This window comes from Apaloderma vittatum, unplaced genomic scaffold (assembly GCF_000703405.1).
Source record: "Apaloderma vittatum isolate BGI_N311 unplaced genomic scaffold, ASM70340v1 scaffold11317, whole genome shotgun sequence".
NCBI lineage: Eukaryota > Metazoa > Chordata > Aves > Trogoniformes > Trogonidae > Apaloderma > Apaloderma vittatum.
The window spans coordinates 14,571-34,769 of record NW_009724569.1 but is presented as its reverse complement, the minus strand read 5'-3'; positions in this window follow the sequence as shown (position 1 = coordinate 34,769).

Genomic DNA, 20,199 nt, shown 5'->3' with positions numbered 1-20,199 from the left:
AAAGTGATGCCTGATGCACAGCAATGTGCTGCAGTTGTGTGGTATGGGCTGAGAACTAGTAAAAGGTGTGATGTGGACTCAGAGACCTGCACATTTGTAAATGGAATGTTCCCTGCTTGGTATGCCCCAGATCAGTAATGTGTATACGTGGGATTTGAAGAACCGTGGAAAGGAGGAGATGAGTGTACTTCCTGGGATAGTGTGCTCAAAGTAGATCCTCCAGCACACTGGCTGTGGACCACACTAAATTTACCTGCTTTAGACTTGCACTGTTGACCTCATCGTGCAGGGCTTTGTGTTGTCATGCCATGTCCCTGGATGTGCAGCGTGCACTCGAGTATCTCTAAAAGCTCTAACATGGCCATTTTTTCACCCCCTCTAGTATTGTGTAGCTTCAAGTCATAGAAATACAGAGCCACGGTTAGGAGAGAGACTGAGGGAAGTTGTGTGCTGTGGAGATGGCCAGTGGGGTTTGGAAGTTGAACTTTGAGCATGAGGCCTGTTTCTGACAAAGGCTGCTGGAGCAAGCAGAGGTGTAGCAGAAGTCACTGAGCAGCAGAAGCCACAGGAGCAGAGTGAAGCAGCTTTGACCAGGGATCATAAAGGCAGGACGGTTGATGTAGAGCAAGGAGAGTACAGAGTGAAAAGTGGAGGAAGTCTGATCCTTAATGTGTAGCAGAAATGCTCAGAAATATTTTCTTAAAAGTTGAGGCTGGAGGAAGCGATTCACCTCTGGCGGTACAAGTTTGGAACTAGGCTACTGGGGAAATTGCAGGTGTGAGGAGTGGTAGGATCCTTAAGGTGCTGTGGTAAGAGAAGTGCAGAGCATGTTCCTGCAGAGCTCGGAGTTTCTACTTCACTAGTTCTTGGCATTCTGGGCAGCATAATTTTTCCCATGAAAAATGGGAAAAGATGGGAACGGGTAGAGAAAACCAATCTTAAGCTGTAAGGTAAAGGAAAGTATTGAGCACTCATATGGTGAAAGTGCCTGACTTACCCTTGGCTATGAAGCTGTGTTGCATCAGGCACTCAAATTATGCAGTGAAGTCAGTCCTTATGCAATATATGGCTGCATATGCCAGTAGTGGCAGTAAAAAGGCTGTAGTAAAACTCACTCTTTTTTTCTGCCAGCGAGATTACTGTGACCTGTGCAGATAAGCAGTGGTCTTGAAACAACATCCATTTGACTCCGGTGACAGTGGGTGGGAGGGATTTCGGTTAATGTCCTATTGGGGATTTTCGTAAAGGCAGAGAGCAGCGGAGTTACTGGAAGAATTTGGTTACTGTTTTTGTTAGGGGAAGGCATGAAATCTTGGCAGTGATGGAGTACAGGAAAGATGAGTTTCGCAAGCAGGGTGCTGCTGAGGCCTTCACCATGGTAATCTGACAAAAGTTGCACTGTGCACCTCATTAAAACTGTGTCTGTAGCCTTCTGAGTTTGTGAATCCTCATCAAATGCAGTGTTCACTGTTGCTCATCTTGATCAATGTGTTCATGGAAATAACCTGCAGTTATTTTAGTCTACACTGAGTTACAACACTTAAGTTCTAGCTCTCATTCTTTGGAGGAGGGGAGCAGAGGAGAAGTCTGTGGTTCAACACCCACTTTCTTGTGAGCTCTTCACATTAGTGAACCTGTCTAGATCTGTTGTGCTAGCACGCAGGCCAACTTCACAGGACAGTCATAACTGGATTATTTTTGAGGGGAAGAAGATTGCTGAGGCAATAACGACATAAAATAGAGCACGAAACTATTTTGCTTACTGCTTTATGTCAGAAAACATACCCGTACAGATTTTGTAGTTCTGCCTGCATCCTAGCTGGTTGATTTGCATAGCATTGCTCTTAAAATAGTGCTTGCTGAAGTAGTCCACAGAAGGGGATCCATTTAACTGTCCCCTGTTCACAGAAATACTATGTAGCAAGCTGAGGTAATTTGCTGATGGTTAACAAAGCAGGACCAGAGCCAAGACCAGAATAAGCATAAGGGCCTGTGTCCACTCATTGATCTACCATCGTGTGGTCTTCTGCTGCTGTCCTTCCTTCTTTCTTGGCATTACTCAGGGAAGGCCTGGAAAGGCTGTCAGTGCTATGGGTCTCTACAGTCTTGGTTGTCTGTTTAGAATAAGAGTGGAAGGAGATTCAGTTGTGTATTTAGTTATTGAGGCCACTGCAACTCTACAGAGAGTTTTTGTAAGCAATTGAAAACCCGCTCCAAACTGTTGGCATTTCGTCAAGAATAGGTTCACTCCTCGTCCTGCCACTTAAAGGGAAATTTACTGTGCGTGTTGTCTGATTTATTAGCAAAAAATGCTGCTGCTAAAGGAACTACATTGTTCAAATAGATGTTCAGTATGTTCAGAGCACGGATTACACAGTGCTGAATCCGATCAATGATCTGCACGGGTTTCAGTACAGCGGTAGTGTCAAATTGCATATTTGGTGTGATTGAAAACTTCGTTCACTCTAATGTTCTTATACAAACTAGATTTCTCAAGTGAAGTGTTTTATCATCAAGGGGAGTAGTCTGATAGGCTGGGACTATTGGCTTTGCACATGTCGAGAGTCAGGACTGTGCTGGCCACTAAACGCTTATAGATGGGAAGGAAAATGGAATAGGGCAGAGACTTAAGGATTGGAAAAGAAAACTACAACAGCTTTAATAAGACAATAATAGTGCTAATAAGGAAGTAACAAAAGTAATGGAATATATATAAACAAATGAAAATAATGAAATACATACAAAACCAGTATCGAACGCAACTCCGTCTGCCCCAGTAGCAATCCCCACTGATGCTGCAGAGCAGGCAGCACCAGAGAAGCCCCAGGCTCAGCAGCAGAGGGGAGCTGGGATTCAGGAACTCGGGATTGTGATCAGAGGGAGCAGAACAGATGGAGTCCTCAGACGCCAGCCATTGAAGAATAAGGCTTAACCTCCGTGACCCCTCGGCTTTATACTGAATATGGCGAAATGGAATGGAATGGAATACTTTGTTGGTCAAGTTTCGGTTATCTGTCTGTTCCTCTCTAGAGGTGCAACCTTTTACTTTATTGTGACCCTTTAACTTCCCTGCACCCCCAGTGTGTTACACAAGATCGGGCAGTGACCTTGGTCACTAGAGGAGTGAGTATCAGCAAGAGCCTTTCTGCAACTCAATCCCTGGCAGTAACTGTGTTTACAGTTAGGCGTTACCACTGCTAGTAGCAGACACTGCAGAAACATGCTGTTAACTTCAGAAAGTGCAGCCTCCTAGAAGAGACTGAGCTGAAAAGTAAAATCACTGAACAGAATTGCTTCTGTTTAACTCAAACCAGGACAGCAGGGAAGGCTGAAGTACAATCTGGAGCAAATTGATAGAAATCTGTTGGTATTATATATTTAGATATTCAGTGCAGAAAATACAGCAGTGTTGCTTTAAGGAGGGAATTGAGTACCACAGTTTTTTCAGTGGTTAAGGAGTTTATCTAATCTTCAGCTGATGACTCAGTGGGAAAGAAGTAGTAGTGATAAATTTGAGGAGGAAACAGAATGAAGAGTTAGGCAAAGATACAACACATCAGTTCCCAGCTGGGCTGCTTATCTGGGTTACCTGGGGCCAGTCACATCATCATGCTGCATCATCGTCGTATCTCTTTCAGTATAAAACTTCAACTTTTTCTAGGAATGACTGCAGTGCCCTGCCCTATTTTGTTTGTCATCTCACCTGTGACTTCTAGCTTCTGCTTCAAAACAATATTTTGCAGGTAGATTCAGCCTAAAAAAAAAAAAAATCACTGCCCAAGCATCGGACACTTAAGCATATTCCTTGATTATTCTACTATAACAAGACAGGTAAATGAGACTTCCGATAGCCTTTGTCCAATAATTACTTTCGTTGTTCTTTCTAATCTAACTTCCGTTATTTACTTTGTTTTATATATTTTTTTTTTGTGAACACTTGTTTCTTCTGGCAGTCAAAACAAACATTCCTTCTGATGGTGCTTGAGATCTCAGAGGTTCATGTGATTGAAAGCCATTTCTTGTCAAGCAAGGGGAGCAGACACTCAGGGCTATTTACAAAGAAGGAACGCCCAGAAATTAAGTGGACTAGGAATCACGATTGAAGCACTTGTGTGCTGATTTTAGAGATTAGATTCAGGTTATGGGAAATGTTCTCTGAAGAAATGTCAAAACACTTCAAAGCTGAGGATTGGCTTATGGAGAAAAAGTACTTGATCATTGATCTTTTCCAGCTTTCTCCTCTTCATCTGTGTTTGGAGAAGATACGCTGGGGGGTCTCTGGGTGAAAAGAATCTGTATGTACTTAATTATGTTATTTAACTTGTGTGGGTCTAAGTCTGTAATGGGATCATGTACTTGAAGGCTTGCCTGAGTTTCTAACTATATCAGCTTGTCCAAAGTAGGACACGTTCTCTCCTCACTGCTCCTTAAACAGATGAAAAATCTGATAATTAGACCACTGTCGAGTCACAATTTACTTCTGGACAGAATAGATTTAATTCCCACAGAGACTTGAGTATTTGCCTATTTTATGTGGATCAATTAAATGATAGGCCCACCGCAACCACTAGTACTTCTCACAAGTAAGTCTCAACGTGCTTTAAGAAGGAGGCCAGCCTTGCCAGGAAACAGACACAAAGCAGTCAAGCAAGAGGCCAGTAGCCGAGTTAGAATCCAGAAGCCCAAGTGTAAACATCAACTTCCTTTCATGATAACCTGGGGAGCGAGGAGCAGTGTGAGGCACTCAGTCGTAGCATGGAAACTGAAGTTCACGCTGCAGCCATTGCACTTGCCTTGGAAGCTGTTACTCTTTCAGTAGTAGCTCCCTGGGAATCAAAAGTTCCCCACACAAGATAAGTCTTATGGTGGTTATTATTTTAGGAGGTGCTTTTTTGATTTAGCACCAGAGGTGAGGCACCCTTGCTTCCCTTGCTCTGAAACCGAGGTATTCTTAAAGGACTTAATTATGACTTTGAGATACTCTTTATACTCATGAAATGGAGGCAGATTTCAGTGTATTCTGTGGTACATGACAGCATTCCCCTAACTAGTAGCCAATAAAGAGCTGAACACTGCAGTGCACTGCTGAATTTTCTGGCATGGGCTGTGCCGTAGGATTATGAATGTCTTAACCAGGTGGAAGCGTGAGGAGATCTCTGGGTCTGCTTGAGCAAGTGTGTTAAAAGAATGTCTACCTGATAATTGCCAGTCACTTTTCTGGGGCTTTTGCTAGCTCCATGGAGACTTGCCCTAGGATGTGCTGGAGATGAGATAACTTCACAAGTTTTAGTTCCAATACTAGAACCTCACTCCCACATAAGGAAAAGATCATACTGCTTTGACTGGTGCTTTTAATATTGAAGGTACAGCTTTGATTTAGAAATCTACTCATCTTTCTTATTTGGAGCCCGCATGAATGGGCTGTAGATATCATGTACAAGTTCACCCCTGTCGTGATCAGCAGCACAGAGTCAAGTTGGAGGCCTGTGGCCAGTGATGTTCCCCAGAGGTCAGTGCTGGGTCCAGTTTTGTTCGATATCTTCATCAATGACCTGGATGAGGGGTTAGAGTGTACCCTCAGCAAGTTCGCTGATGATACAAAACTGAGAGGGGTGGCTGATGCACCAGAAGGCTGTGCTGCCATCCAACAAGATCCAGACAGGCTAGAAAGCTGGGCAGAGGTGAACCTCATGAAGTTCAGTAAGGACAAGTGTAGAGTCCTGCATCTGGGGAGGAGTAACACCAGGCACCAGGACAGATTAGGGGATGTCCTGCTGGAAAGCAGCCCCGTGGAGAAAGACCTTGGAATCCTAGTGGACAGTAAGTTGTCCATGTTCTGTTGTGGTCAAGAGGGCTAGTGGAGACCTGGGGTACATTAAGAAAAGTGTGTCCAACAGGTCAAGGGAAGTTTTCTTCCCTCTCTACCCTGGTGAGACCACACCTGGAATACTGTCTCCAGTTTTGGGCTCCCCAATTCAAGAGAGACAGTGACCTACTGGAGAGAGTCCAACTGAGAGCTATGAGGATCAAGGGACTTGAACATCTCTTACTAATTGAGACTGAGAGTACTGTTTAGCCTTGAAAAGAGAGGGCTGAGAGTGGACTGTATTAGTTTGTATAAATACCTGAGGAGCGGGAGTCAAGAGGAAGGTGCCAATCTCTTCACAGTGGTGCCCAGTAATAGGACAAAGAATTTAGTAAGTGTAAACTAGAACATAGGAAGTTCTGCCTCACCATGAGGAGAAACTTCTTTACTGTGAGGGTGATGGAGCGCTGGAGCAGGATGCCCAGAGAGGTGGTGGAGTCTCCTTCTCTGGAGACTTTCAAAACCCACCTGGACGCGTTCCTGTTTGGACCAGCCTAGGTGATCCTAGGTTGGATTAGGTGATCTCTAGAGGTCCCTTCTAACCCCTAACATTCTGTGATTCACCCCTACCTTACTTTCAGTTCTTTGGCTGAAGGCACTGGGTCAGAGGTGGAACTTGTAACAATGGAATCCTTTAAGAGTAGGTTAGATGAAGACTTGTCAAGAATTACATGACTATCACAGATCATGCTTAGGGACAAGGGATGAGTTTCCTTTTAAAGGCTGATTCAGTTGGAAGGATAAATTATTTTTTTGTGGTGCATAGTTTCCTGATTACTGGGACTGCTGAGTGGTTGCCCTTCTGCAATCACCAGATGCTCTGTGATTAGAGATTACTTCTGTGCTAGGTTTTGCGTCCATCAGTGTTTAGATGGGATGTTAAATTGCCAGCCATGAAGTTGGGCACTGGCAAACATTTTTTGCCACATCTTTGTGCCATTGGTCCTACTGGCTTAAAAACATTCAGTTTTCTCTTTGTCTTCCCTGACTCTTTCTACTAAGCCTAGAAACATACCTTCCTCTGAGTCACGTTCTTCTGAACCAGGTAACCCTTTTTCCCAAAGCTCTTTGGTTGCCATCTGCAGCCTCTACTTGGTTTGGATATTTTCAGAGACCCACCTGCTTTCTCAAAAGTCAGAAACTAATTACTTTTGCTTCCCTTGATGTTCCTACTCACAGAGGCCTATTTCTGCTGTACAGCATTTTGTTTCAAGTAGACTCTTCATAGTGTGAAGGTCTCCTTTTAGAGGTGAGTGTGATCACAGCTAGGGTGTGTTCAGGGTGGCAAATCCATGCCTTCAGATGAAGAGTTTGCAGGGCTGCTCAGGCAAGACCTCACAAGCAATAGGCCCATCTGAGCTGCAGGAGGGTGTCTGTCCAAGTTTTTTTTAAGCAGAATTATTATTGTAGGTTATTTACACAGAGCTCCTCCAGGTCATTGAACTCTTTTAACCCAGAGCAGTAGCTGGCACAACTGTAAATTGATATGGCTGTCAAATTTGCACGTAGTCCTCAAAAATTCTTTTATGAACTACTCAGTATCCGAGCGCTCATCAGTTCAGGAGAAGATATATGTTGAGAAAGTTTTGGGATTTTTTTTACGTGTTATTTTTTCAGTGGTATAAAAATAGCAGAATGCAGTGACTGGATAACCCTCCAAATTTGGAAGAAGCTATTTGCATGCTATGTTTAATTTCCTTTACTAGAGCATGCTATATTATTAAAATTAGACCTGCGTGGATTTGTCCTTTTCCCCGGAATCTTTCAACTTCAAAATTTGGGGTTTTTTTCCTCTGTACCAATGCAGAGCATACAATCAGAATAGTCCTGTGTTTCATGTAACATTAACTCTGGGTTTGGTAACTTAGGGCTAGTTGTTGTATTGCTCCCTTTATTAAAAACGACATTAAAATGGCTTTCATTTCTAAATACAATTCTCAAAATATACTATTTTTAAAGAATGCCCAAGATTGACATGACTACAGTATAGTTCTGAACCACTTTTCACAGTTTATGAATGTTTTTTGAAGTAGGTATTTTCTAAGAGCCACAAAACAGTTCTATTTAGGAGTTCCTGACAGTCTCTGTTGTCACCTCATATCAGTGTGAGACACCATTTTCTTAGTCACAGCGTGACTCAAAATTTGTACCACGTGTCACTAATTCAGCCTTGGGTGCTGTAGATTCGGAGCTCATGTGTGGGTGCCATCTGACAATAAAAACCTGAGGGTGAGCTGCTTCTCGCCAGCGAGCCACAGGGGCACCTGGGCTGCCAGTGGTTTTGCCTTGTTTATTCACTCTATTTTTTTTTTAATGTTCATTTCACAAAGTTAGCACCAATTTACAAAAGTACAGCCTCAGTAGCCTGTGTGTTCAGTGCATGGATTATAGAGTATATTTGATTTTACAGTCACATCCTGCACTTGGAAATGCTGTAGAGAAAATGTCCATTGGATTTTCGAGGGCAGAAGTGGACCTTAAACTCCAGATTCGTCTCCCTTTGTGTACTACACAGGGCCAAATCTGCTGAGGCCTACGCTCGAGTTACATCATCGCCATTAATGCTCTTGCAAAGCACTTTCCCAAGCTCAGAGGAGGCAATTGAGGCAGTATTTCCAAAGCATCCTGGCTCTTGGCATGCCTTCACTGCTATTTTCTTGAAAGGAAACTTTCCTGATGATGCTAAGTGGGGAGAAAGTTAGTTCATTAGCTCTCACCTCTTCTGATTTGGTGTTCCCATTGGGTGGTTGAAGGACAGGTCCTTTCTCTGTGGCGTCATGGGGCTTAGTTGAAGGACGGGTCTTTTTTAAGCCGTGAAGGCAGCAGGTGGTTAGTAGTAGTATTGTTACTTGCTACAGTAAATGAAGCTTTTAGTGACTCTGCCACCAGTCGGGGGGAAACTATGTTTTTTGACTTAAAAGCAGGGCAGCTCCACCTTGCTGCAGAAAGCTGTGGCATAGGCTTTGCCCTCCAACATCAATAACAAAGTGGGAATGGGATCAAAGCTTCAGATCTCCCTGCTTTAAAAGATGTGGGAAGAACATAACAGATCCTGGTGTGCATCCCAGTCGGTGAGGCTGTGTGCTGGGGGGTGGAGGGGGTCTAGGCTCGGAACAGTAGAGACATCAGCTTTTGCAGGAGATAGGAGAGATGGCAACTGCGTGTGTTGGCGCTGGTGCAAGCTGCTGACGCTCGCAGGTTGGCAGGAAGATATGCTTGATCAGCTTTGTGGGTAGAGAAAGATGTCCTGGATTAGTAAGTGCTGGCAAGAGCCAAAGTGATAAAAGTACTGTGAGACTGAAGCGGTACATGTGAGTCTTTCCTGGGCTTTCCATGCAGAGCTTCCCAGAGCCCCACACTCACAAGCTACATATCACATTTTTCTTCTGAACATCTTTATATATATCACTGAATTGATCCTCTATCACTACAGAAATGTTTCAGTTTCCTTCCCCCTATGGGGGTTATTTAGCTGTTTGATTTGTGGATGGCTGATATTACCCTTCAATCCTGTTGCCCCCCCTGAATGTCAGATTTGTGTTCCCTTGTGCTGGGAGGTGAAGCTTAACTTGAGCTGTGATGCTGCCCTCAGTAATAGGTCTGGAGCAGGTTGTGCTTTTCCCTTTCTCCCAGCAGAAAGTTCCCACCATGTCACTGTTCCGCTGGGATCACTGGGAGGTCCTTGGAGTGCTGGCCTGGAATAGCGCTAGTCATGGCAGAACAAGCAAAGTGGCAGCTAAAATGAAGGTGGTGGTGGGTTTGATTTCTGTTCTTCTTCTTTGTTGTGTCACCAGTGACTTTCAGAGCACATTTTCAAGTACGTTGGGCATCTTGCCAGTAGGATAGTATTACAGTATTAATAAAGGAGCAGGCAGGAAGGAAAAATGTCCTGTTTTTTCCAGATCAAACTGGAGTAAGGAACTAGTGATTTCATTGCAGTAGAGAAGGCTGTCAGACTTAAAGGAGTGATTGCTGATTGTTAAGAGCTATTAAAAGCAGAATACATTAGTGTCGGAACGATTCCATCCCCTGTTGCTTCAAGTCTCTATAGCCTGACTGGTACAGGATGCACATTTGCATTGTGAAGTGCCAGTAAATCAGGCTAGAAAGGAGCCAGGGTTATCCTAGCTGACTTAAATAATGTAAAACTACTGTCCTTCAGTGGGGAACACTAAAAATCCCAGAGATAGTGCTCAAGCCCCTTGCACGTGATGAGAAATTAATTCAATTTCTAACCCAGTATAGTTATAGTGAGATTATTTTGCTCTTCAAGTTCTAATATTAATCTTTAATTCCGCTCAGTGCCTCTTCATCTAGCTGAGAGAGCTCAGTATCCCCTAACTGTGCTTTTTTGATCAAAGATGCTGTTCTTCAAGAATTGTAACCCCCCTGCCCCGCAATCCAATGTAGCAGTCCTAGTTACAGACCTGTACTTATTTGCATGAACTGGCCTGCTCGTAAAGATATTTGCTGTGCCCTTCTTCCTTTTAAAGGCAGGACATGAGCCCAGAAGGTTTGAGAAGCGTCTACTGACCCTCCCTTTTAGGCACTGGGCTCCCATGTGCATTCTGGTCCCTTGGGCAGCACCTGCTGCCAGACACACAAAAGCTCTTCTGCAGAGCCCCCCCACACCACGGCCAGGGGTTGCAGACAGCCCTCCGGTATTTCTCTTCAGCCCTCTGCTTGGAGAGCTGAGCCTGTTTGATCTTGAGGGCTTGCAGATGGGAGAGTGCATATGGTAATAGTTTTGGAACTGGGCACTTAAAACAGCGTAGGAGTCTTTCCTTTTTAGTAGGTGATAATTGTTTGCCTTGGGCAAGGATTTTGCACGCTCCAGTACGACCTTTTGCTCTTCCGTTCGAGCTTTTGTGTTTTGGTATGTAGTCGTGTGTTGCGTGTATTGCAGCTGCTTATGTGTTCCTGTGTATTTTGAGGGACTGGAGCAAGTTCAGAGGAAATCTGAGGCCCCTGAGTGCACAGGGATGTAAGACAGAGGACTGCACAGGCCCCTGGCTCCAGACTTCTTCCATATGTTTCATCATCTCTCACTTACCTTGTTTCCATGTACTTTGATTTTAAACACCACAAAACTCCTGCCTAAACACTTTCTGGACCATGTTTTTATACCTTGTCCCACCTTATCATTTGTGGGATACGTCTCCTTTCCGTTATTTATTTCCTTTACCCAAATGGGATCATCCCTCAGGAGGCTGTCACGGTGTGGCAATGCATGTGGCAGCCACCTCTAGCAATGGACTTGTGGGATAACAGGAAACTTGTGCAGGAACACAGATCCTATCTGTGATGTCCTGTAGCCTTTTGTTTGTATAGCATCTTATCTGAACTGCTGTGCAAATACATAGGATTACTCATGAGAGTAGGGAGGATTAGCTCTATAATTCATGCAGATTGATGCTAACAAGACCTTCTCAGGGAGGATGTTCATAGCAGTCTCCTAGGTCTGCTTTTCTTCTGATGTCCTCAAAGTATCACCTCTGCGCTTTAAGAATGTGGATGGCAAACTGTAGTCAGATGTTACAGACCTCATCTGAAGAAATTCCTGTCTGGGAGGAATAAACAAGCAGTGTTGTATGTTTTGCTTTAGGGAGTATAGAGATTAGCTAAGTCTGTGTGCTAAAACCTCCTTCATAAACAGACTCCAGCTGTGACAGTCCTGGGATCTGTACCCTCTTGCTCCAAGCTGCCGTGCCAAAATAGAAAAAGGCTTTTTCCTGGACAGGCTTTGTCCCGAGATGATCTCTCGGTTTGTGAATGTGTTCTGACTTGGCAAAACCCCAGTAATTTAAAATATTCAGCATGACAGCTGTGAAACTGGGCACATCATGGTCTGGTGACTGACCTGAGGAGTAACAAATGCCCTCTGCAGAATGACACAGTCCATGCTGGCGTCAGTTCCGGCAGCTCCAGCCTTGCTGATTTGTGGAACACATCACTCCTCATCTTCCATAGCTGAGAGATGGAGGTGCAGCTTTTGCAAGGAGTTAGAGAAGCGGGATGTGCAAGATAAAAAGCAAAGGTCATAAACTCCATCGGCAGCCTGGGAATGCATTGGTGTTTGCATGGCAAGGCTAAAATAGGATACGTCTACATGGTAGCTTTATAGGGGCAGAATGCTCCAGTGTCCTTCCTAGGCTGTAAACGTCAGATTTGATCGTGGTATCTGTTTACAGGTACAGAACCACATATCTAGGCTGCAGGGGCTTGTTACCAGTTTGCCATGCAGCCCATTTGCATAAATCTCAATATAAGACATCCCTTTTCATGGAGAAGAAAGGCCAGCACTTACAACAAACCCATGATAGCTGCATTTATGACAGTACAAGTTAGACAGATGAATAACAGTATTTGAGGGAGATTTCTGGAAGCTTCTTGGTGGTTACTGTAGACACATGTCCAACTAGAAGTCACTGCTGTGCCCCCAGTTTAAGCTCATATACAGCACTACAGATATTATCCTAGGATCGTTGGGTACTAACGATGCCCTTCTCTTCTTTAGAGATGCTTACCTGCAACTTTAACTTATCCTTTGATATGGATGTCTAAGTCCCAGTTGAAAGCATTGAGTTTTCCAGGCTTATCAGTCGATTAAAGTCGGCAAAAAAGTCAAAACCCAGTCATTTCCTTTTAGCTAGTTTATGATATATAAAGGAACTCTGAAGCGTTTCTTTTCCTCCCCAAACGGGGAATGTCAGATAGACTATTTCCTGCCTTTTCTCTCTTAAGAATACTGTGTGGGAGGTCTCAGAAGTATAAAATTGCTTTTCCTCAATCAAAAAGACAAGAGACTTGGAGCTTTAATAGAGACATATTTTCTTCTCAACCGTTTTCAAACGTTTGCGCTACATTGGACTTAATGGTACAGGAGTTTTAAAGGGGCTGAATAAATCACTTCTTTTTTGTTTTTCATCAAGTGGCATGCTGGCAATATTGCCTCCATTAGAGATCTTTTAGACCTTTCAGGAAAAAACAGCATTAAAACCAGACTGAATTCACTGTGTTTAAAAAAGCAGCAGTCAAAAAACATGCCTCAAATACATAAATGTTACTAGGAAACACAGAAATGTCAAGTGGGCATGAGGTGACTTCTGTTCTTGAAGACCTGGGTCACATTCGATAGATATATTCAGTTACTAGTGGTTACTTGGAAGGTACTTAAGTGTGGGGAAGAGAAGGAGGGATCCCTAAAGAGAAAGCTGACCAGGGGGTGCAGCTGTGCATGTGTTGGCTGGCTGAAGCTGCCGTGCAGAAGCCGAGGGATGAGTTAAAGCTCTGGTAGGTCACGACACAGTTTGCTCTTTCTGATTTATGAATCCCACACTTTGAGTGTTTCTTTGCTTTGCTGTATTAACAGCTTCAGTACCCAAGAGTGTGTGATTGTCTCAGGCACCCAGGCGTCAACCATCAGGCAGGAACAATATGCAAACACACTGCTGCATTCTCACCTGCTTGAAGAGGTGTTTGCTTTGCAAAATGTAAAGCCAGGAGTATGTCACTGCATCTTCCAAACTGTACCTGAAAGAGAATTGTTAGTAACTAGTAAGGACACAAATTGCTCTTACTTGCTTTACTGTTAAATCAAGCTTACGGTGCATTACTATGCGAACATTACAACCTGTATTTCCAGCACAGTCACTCAGCTGTCATGCAAAGATACTGTCAATCCAGGGAGAAGGAAATTCAGCAATGCTGAAAATAAATAAAACAATACGTTTACCTGTACTGCAAAAACATCACATCTTGTTTATTACATACAACTCTTCTTGCACAACTCCTCCCACCCTATTAATAAAATGTCCTTAAGATTTCAAAGTGGAAAGCTCAGCAGTTGCTGATGCAAAATGACAGCAATGATGATTTATACCACCCACAGATCAAGCCTGAAGGCTTTATTTACATGCTGCAAGACTGTTTGCATAAGGCTTTGCCCAATTTGGTGCTTGGGAAATATGGTGGTGAAAAAATTTAGCTGTGCTATGAAATGGAAAAGCATTCTGAAGACTTAAGGCTCTTTGCATGCTGCTGTACCGCATTCATAAAATAGCCAAACCTGGCTCTGATGGGCTGTAAATGAACTCTCAGTGAAAAATATATCAAACTACAGACAGCCTGGGAGAATGCCTTCCAGGTTCCTCATAAAGACTTCATACCAATTAGCAAAGCTAGTCCTAGAAAGCACGTAACAGGCTTTATGCTAGACCTTGCAGATGCTGGGACAGGACTTTGGTTTTTTACCGTACCAGCATTTAGACTGACTGTGGTCTTGAGTGACAGGATATGCAAGATTTACAGTGAGAGCAAGGTAACTGGTATTGTTTAGAAAGGAAGGTAAACAAAATTGTTACTACCAAGAAAGTGGGAAGTCAGAGCTGTGTGGGCTGAGTTCTGTCCTTACATGGCTTCGGGGAATTATGTGATTTTATTCTATGACTCAGAGTTGTTTTTACAGCATTTGCGTCACCCAGAACAGTTGAATCTGCATAAGATCCAGCATGTTCCAGGAGAGAATATTTTGTTCTGTAGTGTGAACTCACTAACAGACACTGACAGCTTTCTTGGTTTGCTTTTTTTTGGTTATTATTGTCCTTCAGGCACAAACTGCAAAATGTCTCAGAGCTATCAGGTTCTGTATGCAGTATATGCAGTGTCAGGGAAAATGCTAACACTTGGACAACCCTTTTACAAATCAGCAGCAGTGAATTTCATTTCCTGAGAGAGCTGTAAGCTTTCAGCTTGCCTCCTTCAGCCTCTGTTCACATGTGAAAAAGCACAGCCTGCGCGTGAAGTAATAATGTCACTGCCCCCCTCAGTTCCACCCAGACCTGACCCCATTACCTCACATGCAGAGCCTCACCCACTATAGGTGCCGCAAATTAGTCACTGTCCTGAAGTGTAAATGCTTGTGTTTTTCCATCCAGGAGGGTTGTTAGAGATTTGGCACATAATGCTGTAAGGAGATGGCAGAACTGAAAGTAGGTGAGCTCGAGCATTGGTTTGAAGATGCAGCAAATTCAAAGCAAATTTAGGGTTTTGGAGGCTGGATTGCAAATGCTGCAGCCCTGTGATGCAAAGTGCTGATCCAGTATTGGCTCACTCTGCTTGTTCAGACATGCTCAAGTGCTTTTGAGAAGTTATTTTTGTGCTGGCAAGCGCTATGAGAGATCAGGTGGTGTCTGCCCATGTGGCTCTGCATTCCTACGAGGCTGCAGATCATTTCTCTTCCTGCACCTGGCACAGAGCTGTCGTAAAAGTGTGATGCTGACATAAAGGCCACTCTGGCTAATTAACAGAAATGAGAGTGCATGACCGCACCCAGCCTGGAGCATGTCAGTGGCACTGTGCGGTTTGGGGTTTATTAACAGCCGGGGACATGCCTCAGCCTCCCATGCATTGCCCAGTATAGCTTTGACATAACTGAAATCCCAAGCAAAATGATTTATTTTGTTGTTCAAGTGCCTTGCACATGTCCAAGGGAGGATTGCTCACCTTTTACCTTCCCTCTTTGCTGGAGAGCACTGGCACTGGACTTTGACTCTACTGCGTTTCTTGTTTGGTGCTGAGCTCAGGCAGGAGGGTGCGTCATGACCCTGCGAGCTATTTCTGTAAAGGAAACAGCTACTTCTCTCACTACTAATTTATATATAAATTCTATTTATTTAATATATTATTTATATATTTTTATATATTATGCATATATATAATATGTATATATACCAGCTGCAGTTTGCCAGGGGTCTGCTTTTGGCTTTTGCTTTTCACCTGCTCAAGTTTTGTCAAGAATAAAGGCTGAGACTGAGTAAGGTGCAGTCATCTAAGGCTGCAGCCTGGGTGGGGGAGGCACTGCACTAATCTCCTGTTCTGTTGTCTCTCCTCTTTTGTCCAGAAGAGAAGAAAATGAAGCTGACACGATTATCCGATAGCTAATTAACTGAATCCCATCAGGACTGGTCACTCTGCAAATTCTTGGTGATTTAATTTCCCCTTTTAATTAATTCCTTCCCTAGAAATTATTAGCTCACATTAGAGACAAATTACCTGTTAATTTTCCTTTTGATAATTAGTGCTCTTCTAGGCCCTGGGTAAGCTTTCTTGCCTTATGTCAGATTAGTTCAAAAGCAGGCACTTAAGTCTTTTGATTTCGGTTTCTGTTAATCATGCCATTTCCCATTTTGCATATGGGAAGACAGGCTGCGGTCTAGTCAAGGCAGGGGTCTGGTAATGACAAAGGGGCTTCCTGGAGAGGTGGTTCCCTCCCCATGTCTCCTGTGGACTTCCCATGTACCTGGGAGAGATGATGAGGAAAGGCTGAAGGAGCTGGGTCTAGCTTGGAGGAGACTGAGGAGTAACAACATTAACGTTTATAAATATTATGAAGGGCAAGTGTCAGGATGACGGAGCCAGGCTCTTCTCAGCGATGTCCAATGATAGGACAAGGGGAAAGGGTACAAGCTGGAACATAGGAGGTTCCACAAAAGAATTAGGAAAAACTTTTTCACTGTGAGGGTGACAGAGCACTGGCACAGGCTGCCCAGAGAGGCTGTGGAGTCTCCTTCTCTGGAGACATTCAAAACCCACCTGGATGCGTTCCTGTGTGACCTACTGCAGGTGATGCTGTTCTGGCAGAGGGGCTGGACTAGATCATCTTTCGAGGTCCCCACCAACCCCTGACATTCTGTGATTCTGTGAAAAAAAGCAAAAACGAAACCCAAAATTAATTACAGTGCAAATTTTGACCTTTGCAGCTTCTGCTCTGCTGATGCCCAAGGTCTCTAAGCTTTGATTTTTTTATCTGTCGGGCATGGGGCCAGGGCCATAGTGTCCTAGCGAGGGGCTGCAGCAGCGAGGGCTGCCTGTGAGGGCTTTCACAGCAGGTGGAAGGGAATTTTCTTGAGGTCTGGCCTCAGCTCCTGAGGCTGCTTCTGCATTTTATCTACAGATTGGTTCAATGCAAAAAGCAGAAGCTGTCCAGGAAACAGAAGGTGATGCTTCCCCTCTGCCAGCCCCCCGGCTTCCGGATGTGTTTGCAAATCCTCGTCTCCTCTTTCAGTATCTTTCTGCCAGACAGAAGCCTGCTGCCATTATTTATTAATTTTGCTGCACAGTGTCACGGTTTCGACAGGAGGGGGGGATAGTCCCCTTTTGAACTATGCTGGCTCATCGCTTCTATTTGCAGGGCATTGCTTTAGGGGAGACGGTGGTGCAGGTTTGGCTCTCCCGGTATGGCGGAAAGCAGAGAATTTGGGGCAAACACTCAAAAAAACCCCTGCTCGTTATAGAGGCCTTGAGTGATGTTGCTCATGTTAACTATTGCCGCGTGCCATGGAGCAGTTTGTCCCTTCAGGCTCTTGGAGTGGTGGCAAATGCTCTCCTCAGCCTCGACTAGGGTGAATGTTGGAGCGATGGCTGGAGAGGTTGCCTTCCTTGTGAGCAGCTGTGAGGTCAGACTTCATACACAAAATAAGGTGGTGGAGTGCAAGGTCCACGAGCAATGCCCCAGCGACACCTGATGGAGCGTGTTTGGGCTGGTCTGGTGGCTCATGTACAGGTGTGATGGAGGAAAGGCAAACGCCCAGCAGATGTTTTTATGGAAAGATATGCATGTTCCGTGCTTGAATAAATAAAACATTTAGGTTGCCTTCAGTTACTGCCTAAGCCTCAAGTCTCTCAAAACATTTCTGTTCCTTGGTGAATCAAACATTCAGGCCCAGAGCCTCGAGGGTATTTCCGCATCTGTGCTGCTAACATCCCCTGGCTAACACCTAATTCTACTTAGGTCTCTCAGGTGTGAACAGAGACACCTAAACACAGGTGCTACTGCCTGGCACAGCCCCAAAGCCGCGGGAGGTGTGTGTGTGGGGTGTCTCAGACAAGGTGTGTTCAGGTGGCACAAGCTAACCTCATGTTACTGCCCTTCCAGTTCCCCTGCAGGTGCTACTGGCCCCTCAAGTCAGAAGGGACCTGTGTGTGCTCCTCTTTTCCACACCCTGTGACAAAACCCGACGCTGTAGCCCTTCAGCTGGGGACTTTCAGCCAACTTGCAGCACTGGTAGGGTTCTTCAGACCCAGTGGGATGCTCTGTCAAAGGCACCTACTGAACATCTGTCTGCTTTTCATTTTGCAGTTTTTAAACTGCAAAAATCATAGCAGCAGTCCCAAGCAGTGAAGTTTCCCTATCCCATTTAAGGATGTTTCTGCCACACTGGTGAGCCCACTGCTCTGGTAGGAGAGAGAGATTGAGGATGGACTGTCACCAAGTGCACCCGAGCAGCTCCTGCAAATGCTCAGTGAGTGCCAAAGAGGGAGATGATGTGCTTTGGGCACATTGGAGGTGCTGCTGGGCCAGGGGGTGAAGGGAGGCTCAGCACTGCACAGCTGGGTATGCTGCCCCTTCCCAGCCTGTCGCGGGTTAGGGCTGAGCTGGCCACTAACACGGACAGATGCTCTCTAACCCCCTCTTCTCCTCTCCAAATGGGAAGGAAAAGGGAATGAAGCAGAGAGACTTTCGGGTTAGAGAAGAAAAAAAAACCTAGAAAAGCTTTAATGAAACAATAATAGAAATAATAGTGGAATGATAAAAGTAAAGAACTATATACAACTATAGATAGTAGCCCGATAGCAAACCCGACTCCCTCCTCTGACAGCAATCCCCACTGGTGCTGCAGAGCAGGAGGCTCTGGGGAAGCCCAAGGCTCAGCGGCGGCGGGAGCTGGATACAGGGAGCTGGATTCGGGAACTCAGGATCCAGATCAAAAGCAGGAGATCAGATGGAGTCTTCTCTGGACACTGGTCATTGCAGAAAAGGGACGAAACTCTTGCGATCACTCAATTTATACTAAATATGATGTATATGGGATGGAATACTCTCGTTGGCCACCTGTCCTGTCTATTACCTGCTGCAGGTGCAACATTTTACTTCCTTGTGACCCCCCTTTACTACCCGGCACCCCCAGCGTGGCACACAAGAGCCAGCAGTGGCCTTGGTCACTACAGGAATAAGTTTCAGTAAAAGCCTTTCTGCATCCCAGTCCCAAGCAGTAACTGTAAACATCAGGTGTTATCACTGCCAGTAGCACACACTGTCTGCAAAAACATGCTGTGAACTTCAGAAAGTGCAGCCTTTTAGAAGACACTAAACTGAAAAGTAAAAATCACTAACAGAACTGGGTTTTTTAGCTAAACCCAGGACATAGCCTCACGCCCTCACGTGCCAAATGTGTCCCACAGCATGCCCTGGTTCTTCTCAGAGGAGAAGTGTGAAAGCGCTGCCTGAATCAAAGGGAAATAATAAACATAGTGAGATAATTCTGGTTAGAAGACGGGGATTTTTTCTGAGGGCTGTGGTGTCTTGCAGAGCCCTAGTGTGATTTGTTTTTAATGTCAGATGTCTAGCCCTCCTTCACATTCCCCACAGCTCGGCTTGATCAATGCGCTTCTGCAGCAGCTCCCTCCCCCTGCCTCATACACGTGGTGTTTACCTCCTCTGTTTCCCACCATACACCAGAGCAGATGTTCCCTGCTCTGTTATAACTAAAATCGGGCACTGTAGCTCAAACAACTTGTTGCAACACACTTGTTGCTAGAGCGCAGCTGTTGTAGAACAGCTCTTATAAGTGCAAAAAGAGTTTTCCCCACCCACCCGCAGGCTCCCGTGAACCCAATGCAATCTGCCCAGCATCCCTAGAAATAAGGTTAAGGGATTTGCAGGCTGCAGCTTTGATGCTGTTGACATAGCAGTAGAGGAGCTTTCTCTTCATGTTGCCAGTTGCCAGGCTTGAGACTCGGCACTGATCCCATCATCTCTGAGTGTAGTATTTGCTCTGCTGCAGAGGAGCTATTTTCTTTGCCACTGTCGAGCTGATGGCTCAAAAAGCTGTTGTGCGCCTTCTCCCTCAGGTACTGTGGTCTTCTGCAACTTGCAGGAAACAAAGACTTTTGCATGAGCAGAAGCGATGTACTTCTGCGATCGATAAATACACCCCAGCATGGGGGATTTGCTGTGTTTGCCCGTAACATGGACATGGGGGCTTATCTGGCTGTGTCCAGGATTGGCATGGAGGAGGAGGTGTCAGCAACCCATAAAATCACAGGCAAGGACTGAGTGGGAACCAGAATATGCAGGTGTAAATGTGTACTTATCTACCACAGTGGCTGTTCCCCTCCCATCCCTGAGCTCTGTTAGTGTTAATCATCTTAGACCTGTGCAAAAACTCTGCATATGTCAGGTGGTGGGTGTTTGAGTAGCTGCATTACTATCGCTGGAGAATCTAACCCCTTTGCAGATGAACTCTGCTGAGGCTTGGAGAAAGCAGCAGGGC